This window comes from Ambystoma mexicanum, chromosome 6p (genome assembly GCF_040938575.1).
Source record: "Ambystoma mexicanum isolate Mex_15411 chromosome 6p, UKY_AmexF1_1, whole genome shotgun sequence".
NCBI classification, from domain to species: Eukaryota; Metazoa; Chordata; class Amphibia; order Caudata; family Ambystomatidae; genus Ambystoma; species Ambystoma mexicanum.
The window spans coordinates 1,188,442,121-1,188,456,616 of NC_090935.1; positions in this window are offsets into that span (position 1 = coordinate 1,188,442,121).

Sequence of the window (14,496 nt, forward strand, 5' to 3'; positions counted from 1 at the left end):
AGCTACGCCAACTTCATCATAGACGGGAACCTAATCAAGGTTTCCAAAGAAGTAAAAACTCTAGGAATATACCTCGACTCCTCCCTAACCTTCCACAAACAGGTTAGCTCGATGGCATCCTCCATGGCCTACACATGTAAGCTTATAAGAGCAGCCAAACCCTTCCTCTCCACCCAGAGTTGCACTACACTAGCCAGAGCATTGGTATTATCCAAACTGGACTATTGTAACGCCCTCTACATAGGAGCCACCAAGCAAATCACCAACAAAATTCAGACGTTACAAAACAACGCTCTTAGGGCAGCGCTCAACATTCCCAGGAGGGAACACATTTCCAATATCAGGAAATCCCATAACTGGCTCAGCACAACAGACAAAATCCTGCTTAAAGTAGCATCGCTCACCCACAAATGCCTGAATAACGCTCCCCCACGCCATCTGGCAGACAGAATATGCAAACACACCCCCATCAGACCCACCAGAACCTCCAATGCTAATCTGCTCACTGTCCCCAGGTTTAAACGCACCAAAATGGGTGGCAACAGCTTCCAGGTGAAAGCACCTCAACACTGGAACTCCTTATCACCATCGCTCAGAACTCCCCAATCTTACTCACTTTTTAGACGCAACTACATCCATTGGTTAAAGAACACGAACCATTAACACCTCTAACACCACACGGCTGCTCTCCGCATTGCATGCTTTAAGTAAATCTGTAAATTTGTAATATTAAATTTGTAAATATTTGTAATTCTTTAAATATATTTACTGCATTATCTCCTGCCAAACTGTACACATGTTCCTTCATTGTCACACTGTAATTATGTAATGTAAAGTACAAGCAACCTGTAACCAAGCTTTGAATAACCTTGCTGCTCATGCGCACTCCTACCCTCGGGTCTGGTGCGCAATACAAATGAATAAACTAAACTAAACTAAACTAGAGACGTTAATATTCACACTTTCTTGCAGGATCCTAAAATTGGCCCGGTGGTAAGAAGGCATCTTATTGATATAATTGAGCAGATTTTACAGTTACAACCATAAAGAAGTTTGATGATTGCATTAAAAATAATTAAATAAGAATGTGGCATGGAGAAGAGGATCAAGTGCAACCAGCAGTTGGATGGGGTGAGAAATTGATGCGTATGTTCTTATGCATAATGTATGCCTGCCTGCTTGTCCTTTTTGTCTTTCTGTTCCTCATCTTCCACAGTCTTTATTGTGTTAGTACTTCTGCTGAAAAAGATGTTCCTATGGTTCTCCCCACTATAGGAACTTCTTTTGATATACTTCATGAATGGTACATGGCTTCTAAAAACACAAAAGAGATGCAGAGGAAGATAGTGAGTGGATAAGTAGCTATCGAGATAAAACAGCACATTTGGGGAATAACATGTGGTACCAGCCCATGAGAAAGGTGGAGGAGGTGGCATCTAAGGAAGGTTGCTATGTCTGCTCTCTCAAACCCTATGCCATGAATACAGTACGAACATTAATTCCCAGAGAGGTTCCACAGCACAATGCAAGGCACCACAGTCATATTGCAACATGTACAACTTGAGGACAATTCCAAGGAGCCTGGGCAACTTTGCAGTGGAGATCGAAATGGTAATTTCCATTCCAGTATGATTATATCAAGACCACACAAATGGAGAAGGAGCATGGATGGAAGAGTAAGATGCTTGTGTATCCTGCTGCAGGACAGGTTGAGGTGGTCATTGAAGAGATGAAGAGAATGAATTGGCCTGATATAACAGAAACAGCTGGATCACCTGGATGTTGAGAACAAACTCAGTTCCTGATCTATGGACGGGTGAAGTCCAAGTAAGGATGGGAAGATGGAATGGGGTCCTGTGCAGCTCACCTGCTGAAGACAGAATATGTACAAGAAGTACAGATGGTGAATGATGGGTGTTTAAAGTCATGAGCCAAATAAGGCAAGCTACTGACATGGGTAGAAAATGAATCAGGTCCAGTGTTTGTAATCCGATTGGCCAATGCAACACTGTCTTTCTGAAGGCATGGAAAGATTTATGTGGGATACAACAAAGAATGCAGAACTACAATTGATGTTCCAAGAATGGGAGAAGGGACAGCCGTCCTCATGGACCGATATTGGGTTTGTGGATCTTTAGCATAACTAAGATTGCCTGAAGATTGGGGCAGAGTTTTTTCTTTAGTGGTCATACATGTTCCTGCATTAGCGATTCCACAAAGCGACCTGAACATTGCTGAATTTCCAAAGGTAGATGCCCATTTGAGTTAAAGAAGATTGCTTGAACTTTTAAATCAGACCAGAAGAGAGAATTACTTCTCAGCCAAATCTATAACAGCATATGACTCCATTCCTGATGAACGCAGACTGTTCAGCAGGACTGCCTCATTATTTACGACTATATTCGTGCCTGGGATCCAAATGATGGCCAACACCAAGTGGCTGCAGATTACGAGATAGGAGCTTCTGCAGGCAATTAATGCTACCATAAAGTGACTCAACATGATCAAGGAAGAGTTTAGGGCTATATGACTGATGACCCTCCAGAACAGATATGTCTTTGACATGAGCCCAGCAATGGAGGAAGAGTTTGTGCTAAAATTGGGTCATCATGTTGCACATTCCCACCTTCTCATGATAAAGAAAATGGGACCATGACAGAGGCCATAACTTTGTTAACAGACCTGTATAACAAACTGGTCAGATAGCACAGCGAGAAGAGTGCTTGCTTTGATATCCGTGCAGCCGTGCAGAGCCTGCTAACGCAGGTTTGAATCCCGACAGGGCCAAACTCAGCCTTTCATCCTTCTGAGGTTGATAAATGAGCACCACACACAGTGGGTAATAATAAGCAGCGCTCAGATGCCTGAACGTTCGTAGCGCTATATAAAATACAGTTGTGCGATAATCAATCAATGCTAGAAAAGAGTAAAGAAGGCTGTAGGAATTAAGATTATGACTGATGTCGAATAAGGATTCAAACCCAAGGAGCTGACTGATGAAGTTGTCAGAAAATACATAGAGACCAGCATCGTAGCACCTGAAATGACGACGTTCCTTTATCCAAAGTATCATAAGAAGTACATGGGACAATGGGTCTATTGTAATCCAAGTGGACAATGCAACTACATGACCTGGAGTGACCTGGAGTGTAGATGAACATGTCAAATCAGCGAGCACCCTGAGGGGGGTGATGAAGATATGGATGCCAAAGAAGCACTTCTCCAAGGGAAAATACCAGAATGTGGATACAATCAAGGAATTGCTCGAGGACTTGAACAGAGGGGGAAATGTAGAGGAGCAGCTCCATGCCTCTGCAGGAAATCCCACCGCCCTACTTGGAAAGCGGAATCGTGTCATGTTTTTCACCAGCAGTTGTGCCAATACTGCAGCCTATATTCAAAAGAAGATACCCATTAAGAAAGCCTTATTGATTTTTTTTTTATTTTTCTTTTATTTATTTTATTTGTTACACGGCCAGACCCTCAGGTGTCACGGCATGGTTGTAAAAAAGCTTTGAAATTAATAGAAACATCATTACATTGGTTACATTACATCATTAGTAGACAGTTGGTGCAAAGATACAATTTACAAATATTCACAACAATATGCAGTGGTGCTGAATACTGTTTTTAGGTGCTAGTATTGGTTGAATAATCAGGTTTTTAGCAGTTTCTTATAAGCCGTGAAGGAAGACTCTTTTTTGATGTCAATGGGTAGGGTGTTCCAGTGTTTGGGGACTAAAGTGGTGAAGCTGCTACCCCCTGCTCTAGTGGATTTGAAGCGAGGGGGAGCCAGGAGGAATTTGTCTTTAGATCTTAGTGATCTCCTGGCAACTTTGGGGTGTAGAGTATTGTTAAGATAGATAGGTCCTTTTTTGGTCAAGCATTTGTATGTGATACATAATGTTTGAAGATAAGTCTGGCTTTGATAGGGAGCCAGTGGGTGTCTTTCCTGAATGTATCCCTGAAGAGATGACAATCTGAGGGAGGAACTCCCTGAAGGAATATGAAAAAGAGCAAAGAGAGGAGCTAGTGACATCACAGAAAGACATGTGCGACGTCCCGAGATGTTAGCTAAAGAGAATGCATCGATCCTATAGAAACTAATGATGGAGTTACGAATCGAGTAAACTTACACATGCGAAAAGAAGATTTCAGGCGCACAAAGTGTTGCTGGAATCACCCAGATGCCGGAACGCAAAGTAGATTAAGTTTTCATAGAAGCTGGCTCTATGTAGTGAATAGAATGCGGACAAAGCCACCATTGTATTGAAGTTGGACATCGGTGTCATTACTTTTAGTAGGCCAGAACCCATGAAGAGAACAGGCAAGAATTGTGTAACAGCAACAATACACTGAAATCGTGGAGCTGCATGGCAAGGCTGTCTGGCCTGGTATCAAAACTGAAGCAGCCAAAGTCAGATGGAGTGAACGTACAACAGATGAGTCATCTCTTGTTAAAGTGCAAAGAAAGAACACAGAGAGTGCCAAGTTTTATTCATTTAAGACATTTAAAAACCTCAGAAATAGACCAAATCATGGTCTCCTGTCACGTGAGCCAAGGATGAAAATAGAGTTTAACTTGGAGTCCTAGAACAATGATAGTGAGAGCCTGCACTCCCATATATTCCCAGAGACAAGGATATTTTGCAAAGCCAAATTCAAAGACAATCTTCATGGCAGGAGGCTTGGGTGATGAGAGATGATGGGCTTATTGGATATGGTGGTAGAGTCAAGTCCACCTCCTTGCACCTAGGTCTAGGCTTGCCTGCTGCTAAGTGAACCAAATGTTACAGACATGGAACAAGTGTGCCAACCAATTATAGAGGGCCATATAACAAAGGTTATTATAGTTTGAAGATCAATGGAAAAATGTGTACTTATTGATTTTTAGGATTACATGTTTTAGAGGTAGGCATATATTGTCCACCTGACAGTGGGAAGCCAATTACAATCCTAGCTCCTATAGAAAGTATACTTAGATGTTCCCCTGGAACCAATTACAATCTCTTGTAGGTTTTTCATAATTTGCCACGTAGTATGATATCACCTGGGACACATTTTTAGTATAAAGTCTATGTTTTCTGAAGAAATCATTGAGAGCCTGAGCGATCGTCCTTTGAAGATCGTTGTAACCTCCCTATTTTAGATAATTGTTAATAAAACAGTACCTTTGCCATCTTCCTGAGTTGGCTTGGTTATTTGTACTCTGAATCACTCTGCAATCCCATCCATTGCATGCATCCTACCTAAGGACCATAAGCTCAAGTAAAAGGAGGGGGACACACGACAGACCACCAGTGGAGGCTGGGCTGTTGTGTCCCAGGAGAATCCCCTGGTGCTGCAGGCAGTCCTCAGTAAGGTTGCAGACTCTTCTCCTGACTCTTCAGATGAAGCTGCTGATTCAGATGTGGAGGAGTCCTGGAGGGACGTGGAGGGTTCCTCAATGGGCAGTCTAGATGGGGCTGTTGAGTCTGAGGAGCTCAGCCAGGAGTGACAGGTCCGTTCAGTGGGAACCCCCGCATCTATGGTGGTTGTGGCTGTAAGATCACCTACACCTGTATTGGAATCAGCAGCAGGGGCTGTTGCCCAATGGAGGGTTGCAGACCTGCAGCCAAAGTAAGAGGCCACTGCTATGCTCACCTAGCTCCCACAGAGGCGTCGGTCGGACCCGGACAGCTGTGGTCTCCACCCACGTGATGCGTAGTGCAGCAATGACTGACTGGATATGCCCTCCTAATCTTGTCTGTTTAACCCGTAGAAATATTCTCCTGCAAGTGGAGAGATGGATTTAGCCAGTTGTGGATTCAAGTGATGGCACCCCACAGTCCTCCCCAACTAATCACCTCCGAAATGCCCTCACAGCAATCTCACCTTATCTTCTTGAAAGATGAGCTCTCCATCCTGCGTGGATTTACAGGGGCGCGTCGATTCCAGTTACTTCACTGGTTTGAAGGCTCGGGAGAGTTCCGGAGAGTATTGACTCTGAGGTTCCTGGTGAGGACCAGTAAGTATTAAGTTCATAGAGTTCAATTTGTCCGATGTTCACTCTTGTTCCGCCCCTTTCTTGTCTTGCAGCTGGCTCGTGAAAAGATGCTCTTGTGGCAGCTGGTGGCGCTCAGGTAAGAGTCTGTATTACCCGGCGCTGTCCGGTAAATGTTGCACGAGGAAAACGTGTTGTTTTGTCTCTCTTTACAGATGCGGCACGTGAAAATATGGAGAGTCACAAAACAATGCCTCCGGTGGTAAATCAGGTAAGTCTATGGTGGTAAGATTTATATTTGTTGGTTCCCTCGGCTCACCTTGTGGTTTTCTTTTGTCTCCTAGGTGCCGAAGTTCGGCAAAGAAATGATGGAGGCAGCGCTGACCCGAAGGATGCTGTGAAGACTGGTGAGTATGGCGCGGCGCTGCAGTTGGAGGTGCGGTGCATGCAGAAATGATGTTCTTTACAGATCCGGAGACAAGATGGACCCAGAATCAGGTGTGGAATAGAAGTAAGTTTGTTTTCTAACCTTGTCCCTTTCTTTCCTCTTTGTTTTAGGAGCTCCGGATTCGAGGCGGGCGTGGCAGAAGACTGGATGCAGGCTGCAGGCTGCAGGCACGGTGAGTGTTACGCTGCTGGATGCAGAATAACGCGAAGCGTGTGTTGCTGGTCGGGTGTGGTTTAAATAGCCTCAAAAGTAGTCCCAGGTAAGAAGTCCCTAGAACCACACCTGAGTAAAAAATAGTCCCTGTAGAAAAATGGTCCCTTTCAGGCTTCATGTTGGATTGGAGTCATTTGCAGCATGGTCTGCCTGAGGTAAGTAATGACTATGAGCCTGGCGCCATAGGCGCCAGGACTGGTTCCTACTATGAGCCTGGCTCCTAAGGCACCAGGACTGAACCCAGATAGCCCCTAGCCGGGGCTGCTGAGGTTTTACTAAATGTCTAGATGCCTGCTCCCGGGGCTGATTGGCTTGGTCCGGATGCCTGGGGGTAGGCATCATGACAGCACTCCCCCCCAAGGCCCCTCCTAAAGTTGTTCTCCCCCTGGGCCCTGGTTTGTCTGGGAAGTTCCGATGGAATCTTTTCACCAACCGAGGTGCATGGACGTGGTCACTAGGTTCCCATGACCTTTCTTGTGGTCTGTAGCCCTTCCAATCGATTAAATAAAAAAGTTTTGATTTAAACATCTTGGAGTCCAGGATATTTTTTTCCTCAAATTCAGGTTCTCCATCTATCAAGATGGGGTCGGGTGATTTGGTTAATCTTGTTCCTGGTTGAACTGGTTTTAAAAGTGAAACATGAAAGACAGGATGAATGCGCATATTAGAGGGTAATTCCAATTTGACGGCTACCGGGTTGATAATGCCTTAATAGTGTAAGGTCCCAAATATCTAGGGTTAAAAGTCTGAGTTCCCTTCAGAGGTATGTGTTTTGGAGCCAGCCAAACTTGATCCCCAATCTGGTATTGTGGAGTTTCACTTATATGTTGATCAGCATTTTTCTTATATTTCTCTTTTGCTTGTTTCAAATGTTCTGTTGCCTCTTTAAAGGCTTGTGTAATAGTAGAATGCAAATGACTAACTGCAGGCATTTCTAAATGCTGAGGCGAATCTAGTTCTGAGGTTCGAGGGTGATGTCCATATATGGTATAAAAGGGCTTTGTCCGGTTCCTGAATGTACAGAGTTATTGTATGCATACTCGGAAATCCATAAAATATCTTTCCAATTACTTTCGGTCTGGTGTAGCATGCAACGTAGGTACTGTTCAAGGGTCTGGTTGGTCCTCTCCGTCTGACCATCAGTCTAGGGATGGTGACTGGTTGATAACCTCACGTCAATTTGCGCCAGTTGACAACATTTCTTCCAAAAATGTGAAATGAGTTGACTACCTCGGTCAGAGACCAATACGGAAGGAAATCTGTGTATTCGAACAATGTTTTCGAGGAACTCCTTGGCCAGAATTGAAGCAGAAGGTAATCCCTTTAGAGGAATAAAGTGGGCCATCTTGGAAAAAAAATCCACAATAACTAGAATGGTGTTAAATCCATTACATGGAGGTAGATCTGTAATAAAGTCTAACGATAAGGTGTGCCATGGTGTAGGTGGAATATCCAAAGGTTGTAAGAGGCCAGCTGGTTTTTTCTTCTGACTTTTTTTTGGGGCGCAAATGCCACAAGACATTACAAATGACTTTACGTCTTTTCGCCAGGTAGGCCACCACAATTGTCTCTTAATTTTAGCTTCAGTTTTTGCGATACCTGGGTGTCCTTCCATCAGGGTGTCATGATAATTGGAGATGACTAGTTCTTGTAGTTCCTTGTGTGGTAGAAATAGTCGCCCTTGATAATAAGGTAGGTCATTGATGACTGAGTAGTCCGGGCCTTTCTTCACCCAGTCCTGCAGGGCTGTTGGATCGAAGAGTTGTTGGATCTTTACTTGAATATCCTCTAGTGTCTCTAGAGTGGTTATGCCAAGAATTCTTTGTTCTGAAATTATAGGCACCGGTTCTGGGTTTGCATATGCTTCTCCCATCCCTATTCGGGATAAGGCATCTGCCTTGCCATTTTTACAACCTGGTCGATAAGTGATCACGAAATCGAACTCGGCAAAGAACAATGCCCATCGAAGTTGACGCGACAATTGGGCCTTGGCTGTTTTTAAATACTGCAAGTTCCGGTGATCGGTGATTACCGTAATGGTATGCCTGGCACCGGGAAGATAATGCCTCCAAGCCTTGAAGGCGGATTTGATGGCTAATAATTCTTTATCGGTAACCGCATAGTTTAACTCGGGTGCCGAGAACTTTCTGGACCAAAATGCTACTGGGTGAAGTTGACCGGTTTCAGGATCCTTCTGGGACAGGACAGCTCCCATGGCTAAACTGGATGCATCAGTTTCAACTATGTATGGAAGTTCGGGGCGTGGATGCTTTAAGACAGGTGCAGATGTAAATTTCGCTTTCTGCTCTTGGAATGCCTTTTCAGCTTCTTCGGTCCACAAGAAGTGTTTGTTTTTTCGCAAAAGTGCTGTGATAGGGTGTACAACATGTGAGAAATCCGGAATGAATCTGTGGTAGAAATTAGCAAATCTGAGCATGCTTTGTACCCCTTTAACTGAACTGGGTGATGGCCACTTGAGGATTGCGTCCACCTTTCGAGAGTCCATTCGGACTCCTTTTGGAGTCAGGATAAATCCAAGGAATTCAACTTCTGTAGCATGAAAAATGCATTTTTCCAATTTTGCATATAACTTGTGCTGGCGTAGTTTCTCAAGGACTGCACGGACGTGCTTCACAGGGTCTGATTCTGAAGAGGAGTACACTAGAATATCATCTATGAATACAACAACACAGACGTCAATGAGTTCACGAAGGACATCGTTCATAAAATACTGGAAGGCTGCTGGTGTATTGCACAACCCGAAGGGCATCACCTGGTATTCGAATAACCCGTACTTAGTGCGAAAAGCAGTCTTCCATTCGTCGCCTTTCTTTACACGTACCAGATGATATGCCCCTCAGAGATCTAATGTAGTGTAGATGCAAGCGTCCTTTACTTGGTCTAGTAATTTGGGGATCAGAGGCAATGGGTATCGGTTCTTAACCGTGATCTGATTTAATGAGCGGTAGTCTATGCACGTTCTGAGGTCACCTTAATTTTTAGGCACGAAGAACAAAGCTGAAGATGCAGGGGACTTGGATGGATGAATGAAGCCATTAGCAAGGTATTGGTCCAAGTATTGTCGTAGGTGAAGGTTTTCAGGTTCAGTAACGGTGTAGATCCTACTACATGGAGGTTGTGCACTGGGTATGAGATCGATTTGACAATCGTATGATCTGTGAGGTGGTAGGGTGTTTGCCTGTTCCTTTTGGAAAACATCCTGGAATTCTTGATATTCCTGAGGTAACTGCAAGACTGGAGTAGCGACTGTGACCAGGCCTTGGTTCAAGGGTTTTTTTGGGTAACAAGTATGTGCACAATCCGGGAAGGTTATTCTCTTCTCTCGCCAATCAATACAAGGATTATGTGTTTCCAACCAAGGTATCCCCAGTATTATTTGGAACTGCAGGGCTTTGATTAAATCAAACACAATAGTCTCTCGATGCCCATCCTAACCCAATAGTGTCATCTCTGCGGTGGAATGAGTTACAGGCCCAGAGGCAATTTCAGTTCCATCGACTGTAGTGATGACATCCGAAGTGGTCTTTTGCAGAGAGATAGATTCATCCTAGAAGCCAACTCGTGGTCCACATAGTTTCCTTTGGCTCCGCTATCAATGTATGCCCTCACTGCGTGCATACGTGATGGCTGCCTTGGATCTATAAGGACCATTGGTATGATGAAGTGCGAATTCTGAGTATCCTTCTTCAAGCTGGGCAAGCGGACCTCTACGCTTGTCGGGTGTGGTCGTTTCCCGAGAAAATGTCCTGAGGCCCCACAGTACAGACACAATTGCATCTGCTGTCTTCTTTCTCTTTCCTTTTGAGTTAAGGGTCCCTTGACCACCCCGATCTGCATTGGTTCTGATACATCTGTTCGTTTGAGGGTAACATTGGGTTTAACCAATACCCGATTCTCGAACTTAGCTCGATCAGCCTTTCTATTCTGAAGTCGGTGGTCTAACTGGACCACTAAGTCTATATATTCTGCACAATCCTGAGGTGGGCTCACAACTTGGGCCAAAACGTCTTTAAGTTCACCCCGAAGTCCACGATGAAATAATGTAATTCGTTTTACCTCTGGCCATCCGGTTTCCACCACTAACCTATTGAAAGTGGCGATATAGGTTAGTAGATCCTGGTTACCTTGTCGTAATGATAAAAGTTTGTTATCCAGGGCCTGTCCCTGTGAATGTCTGGCAAATAGACTTTCCATGCTCAATTGAAAACCTTGAAAATCCCAAAAAAGAGGGTCATCCTGGTTAACTAATGGAATTGACCAATCCGCTGTGCTGCCACTAAGATGTGATAGTACAAAGGCTACTTTGGTTTGGTCGTTCGGAAAAGCTCCAGGTCTGCATAAAAAGTGCAAGCAGCATTGGTTCATAAACACGGCAAACATTTTTGGGTCCCCAGCAAAACGTTTAGGTGGAGCTAAAGACATGCTCCCTGGTAAAACCACTTGCACAGGATTGCTCGATGAAACAGGAGTTGGATTCCCCCCGAGTCCAGGTAATGGTGTTTGCCCAGCTTGGTTTAGCAGTAATTGTCTAGCAAGATCATCAGTGCGCTCCTTTGACACAAGCAGTTCTCTCCTGAGGGCATTAGTCTCTTGGCGCGCGGAGTGCACTTCTGCCCTAAGTTCCCCTAACAATAGGGCTAGTTGGTCGGTTTCTGAGGTTTCCATAACGCCCGGGTGGGGATTTGTAGATAGGCTTTGCGTTCTGTTATGCTCACCTGGCTACCACAGGGGCGTCGGTCGGACCCGGACAGCTGCGGTCTCCACCCACGTGATGCGTAGTGCAGCAATGACTGACTGGATCTGCCCTCCTAATCTTGTCTGCTTAACCCGTAGAAATATTCTCCTGCAAGTGGAGAGCTGGATTTAGCCACTTGTGGATTCAAGTGATGGCACCCCCACAGTCCTCCCCAACTAATCACCTCCGAAATGCCCTCACAGCAATCTCACCTTATCTTCTTGAAAGATGAGCTCTCCATCCTGTGTGGATTTGCAGCGGCGCGTCTATTCCAGTTACTTCACTGGTTTGAAGGCTCGGGACAGAGTTCCAGAGAGTATTGACTCTGAGGTTCCTGGTGAGGACCAGTAAGTATTAAGTTCATAGAGTTAAATTTGTCCGATGTTCACTCTTGTTCACCCCTTCCTTTCTTGTCTTGCAGCTGGCTCGTGAAAAGATGCTCTTGTGGCAGCTGGTAGCGCTCAGGTAAGAGTCTGTATTACCCGGCGCTGTCCGGTAAATGCTGCACGAGGAAAATGTGTTGTTTTGTCTCTCTTTACAGATGCGGCACATGAAAATATGGAGAGTCACAAAAGGATGCCTCCGGTGGTAAATCAGGTAAGTCTATGGTGGTAAGAATTAAATTTGTTGGTTCCCTCGGCTCACCTTGTGGTTTTCTTTTGTCTCCTAGGTGCCGAAGTTCGCCGAAGAAATGATGGAGGCAGCGCCGACCCGAAGGATGCTGTGAAGACTGGTGAGTATGGCGCGGCGCTGCAGCTGGAGGTGCGGCGCGTGCAGAAATTATGTTCTTTACAGGTCCGGAGACAAGATGGATCCAGAATCAGGTGTGGAATAGAAATAAGTTTGTTTTCTAACCTTGTCCCTTTCTTTCCTCTTTGTTTTAGGAGCTCCGGATTCGAGGCGGGCGTGGCAGAAGACTGGATGCAGACTGCAGGCTGCAGGCATGGTGAGTGTTACGCTGCTGGATGCAGAATAACGTGAAGCGTGTGTTGCTGGTCGGGTGTGGTTTAAATAGCCTCAAAAGTAGTCCCAGGTAAGAAGTCCCTAGAACCACACCCGAGTAAAAAATAGTCCCTGTAGAAAAATAGTCCCTTTCAGGCTTCATGTTGGATTGGAATCATTTGCAGCATGGTCTGCCTGAGGTAAGTAATGACTATGATCCTGGCACCTTAGGCGCCAGGACTGATTCCTACTATCAGTGTGGCGCCCAAGGTGCCAGGACTGAACCCAGATAGCCCCTAGCCAGGGCTGCTGAGGTTTTACTAACTGTCTAGATGCCTGCTCCCGGGGCTGAGGGGCTTGGTCCGGATGCCTGGGGGTAGGCATCATTACAGTCACACTGCGACGGACCTGGACCCCTGCACATGTGGTGGGTGTGTGTTTGAAGGACAGTCGGAGTGCGGGTAGCAAATGCTGCAGGTGATCGTCCGACATGGCAGCGTCATGCAGGAGGTAGCCAGGTTCATCCATCGCCTGGCTGAGAACATCTCCTCACCAGCTGCACTGGAAGCACAGCAACTGGCCTCTTGAAACCATCAGCAGCGATCGATGGACAGCCTGACAAAGACACTGCATGATGAGATGCAGTCCTCAAGTCTCTCCCACAAACTGGGCATGGAGGCCAACATCAAAAGCCAGCAGGCTGTTTTTGTATTTTGTTATTTTGTTACAGCCCTGATTGAAAAAGGCATAGCATTTGCCGAAACACATGTCTCAACTAAGGGCTATCAAGTGTTATATTAAAAACAAAAATACTTACTTGTAACAAATTCCGGAATGTTTTCTTTCTAAAGTGGCGCTGCCAATGTGTGATGGAGTTTTTTACCTACAGCTGGAGATGTTGCTATCTCCAGCCTCCCATTGCTGTGAAATGGAGAGCTTGAGCACTTCACTGCATGATGAGATTTTGGCTACAATGCCCAACTTCCACCAGGAGATGGGCAACTTGAGGTAGATGCTTTTCCAGCACTCTGATGTGTGGTCAGGATGCACCACCGCCACCACCCCCACCACCTCCAGCACCACCTGAGGATCCACCACAGGATGCCAGTCCCAGACCACCCACACCACCTCTACCACCTGTGCCCTGATGTCCATGAGCCCATGGAGGGAGTATGATTTTTATGTTTTTTTTTTACTGTTGTCATTTTTTTCACAACCCCTGTACTCCCCGTTGCCCTTGCTCCCCCCCACTGTCCCTAGGTCTGACATATTTTGTTTTACTCCCATCCAAGAGGGACATATTTTCTTTTTGTCACCTTGAGTGATGTGCCAGTGCCCTCTCGATGCCTTCCTGAGTCGCGGACGGGACATGCAGCCATGCAAAGTTGAGACATCTGCTATGGTTAAGTGGACTGCAACAGCCTTAAACATACATGTGCAGATTGATTTACTCATGTGCACTCTGCATGAATGACACCTTTAGCTGGTCCAATCCAATGTCCTATATTGTTACAGGTATCTTGCCTCATCCAGTACCTGCACTCCCTGAGAGGGCCACCCAGCACCATTTTTCCACACTAGTTTCCACACCCTCTGTTGGACACTGGCCCTCCATGCCCCAATGCGAGGAAGTGTTAGGTGGCAGTGGTGAGGGAATCACAACAGAACATCTTGCCAGAGTGTAAGGTTGTGCACTGTCAATCATGTTCATGGCTGGTGACATTTGCAACCCATTAGTGTGATTTGCTTATGGTCACTGTCACTGAAGATGTGAGTTGGGTCACATATCTGTGTATGTGCATGTCCCCTTGATCACCCACACATGTGCTTTGTGTTTCTAGTTGCACTTCCACAAAGGACAACAGACTCAGAATGCTATGCTGCATGTATCCTCCTTGACCTATCAGCAGCCTCTGCACTATCAACAAAGGCATCCTCATTGACAGACTCAATTCTCTAGGCATCATGGACTCTGCATTAAGATGTTTCACCTCTTATCACGCAGATCGTTCATAAATCTTCGTCCTGCAGGAGGACTCCCGATCCACTCTACTCTTCAACATGTGACTAAGCCCCCTCCCCAACCTTATCGGCTCACATGACCTGTCCTGCTGCAACTACACAAATGACACTCAGATCCATCCAAGACCCCCA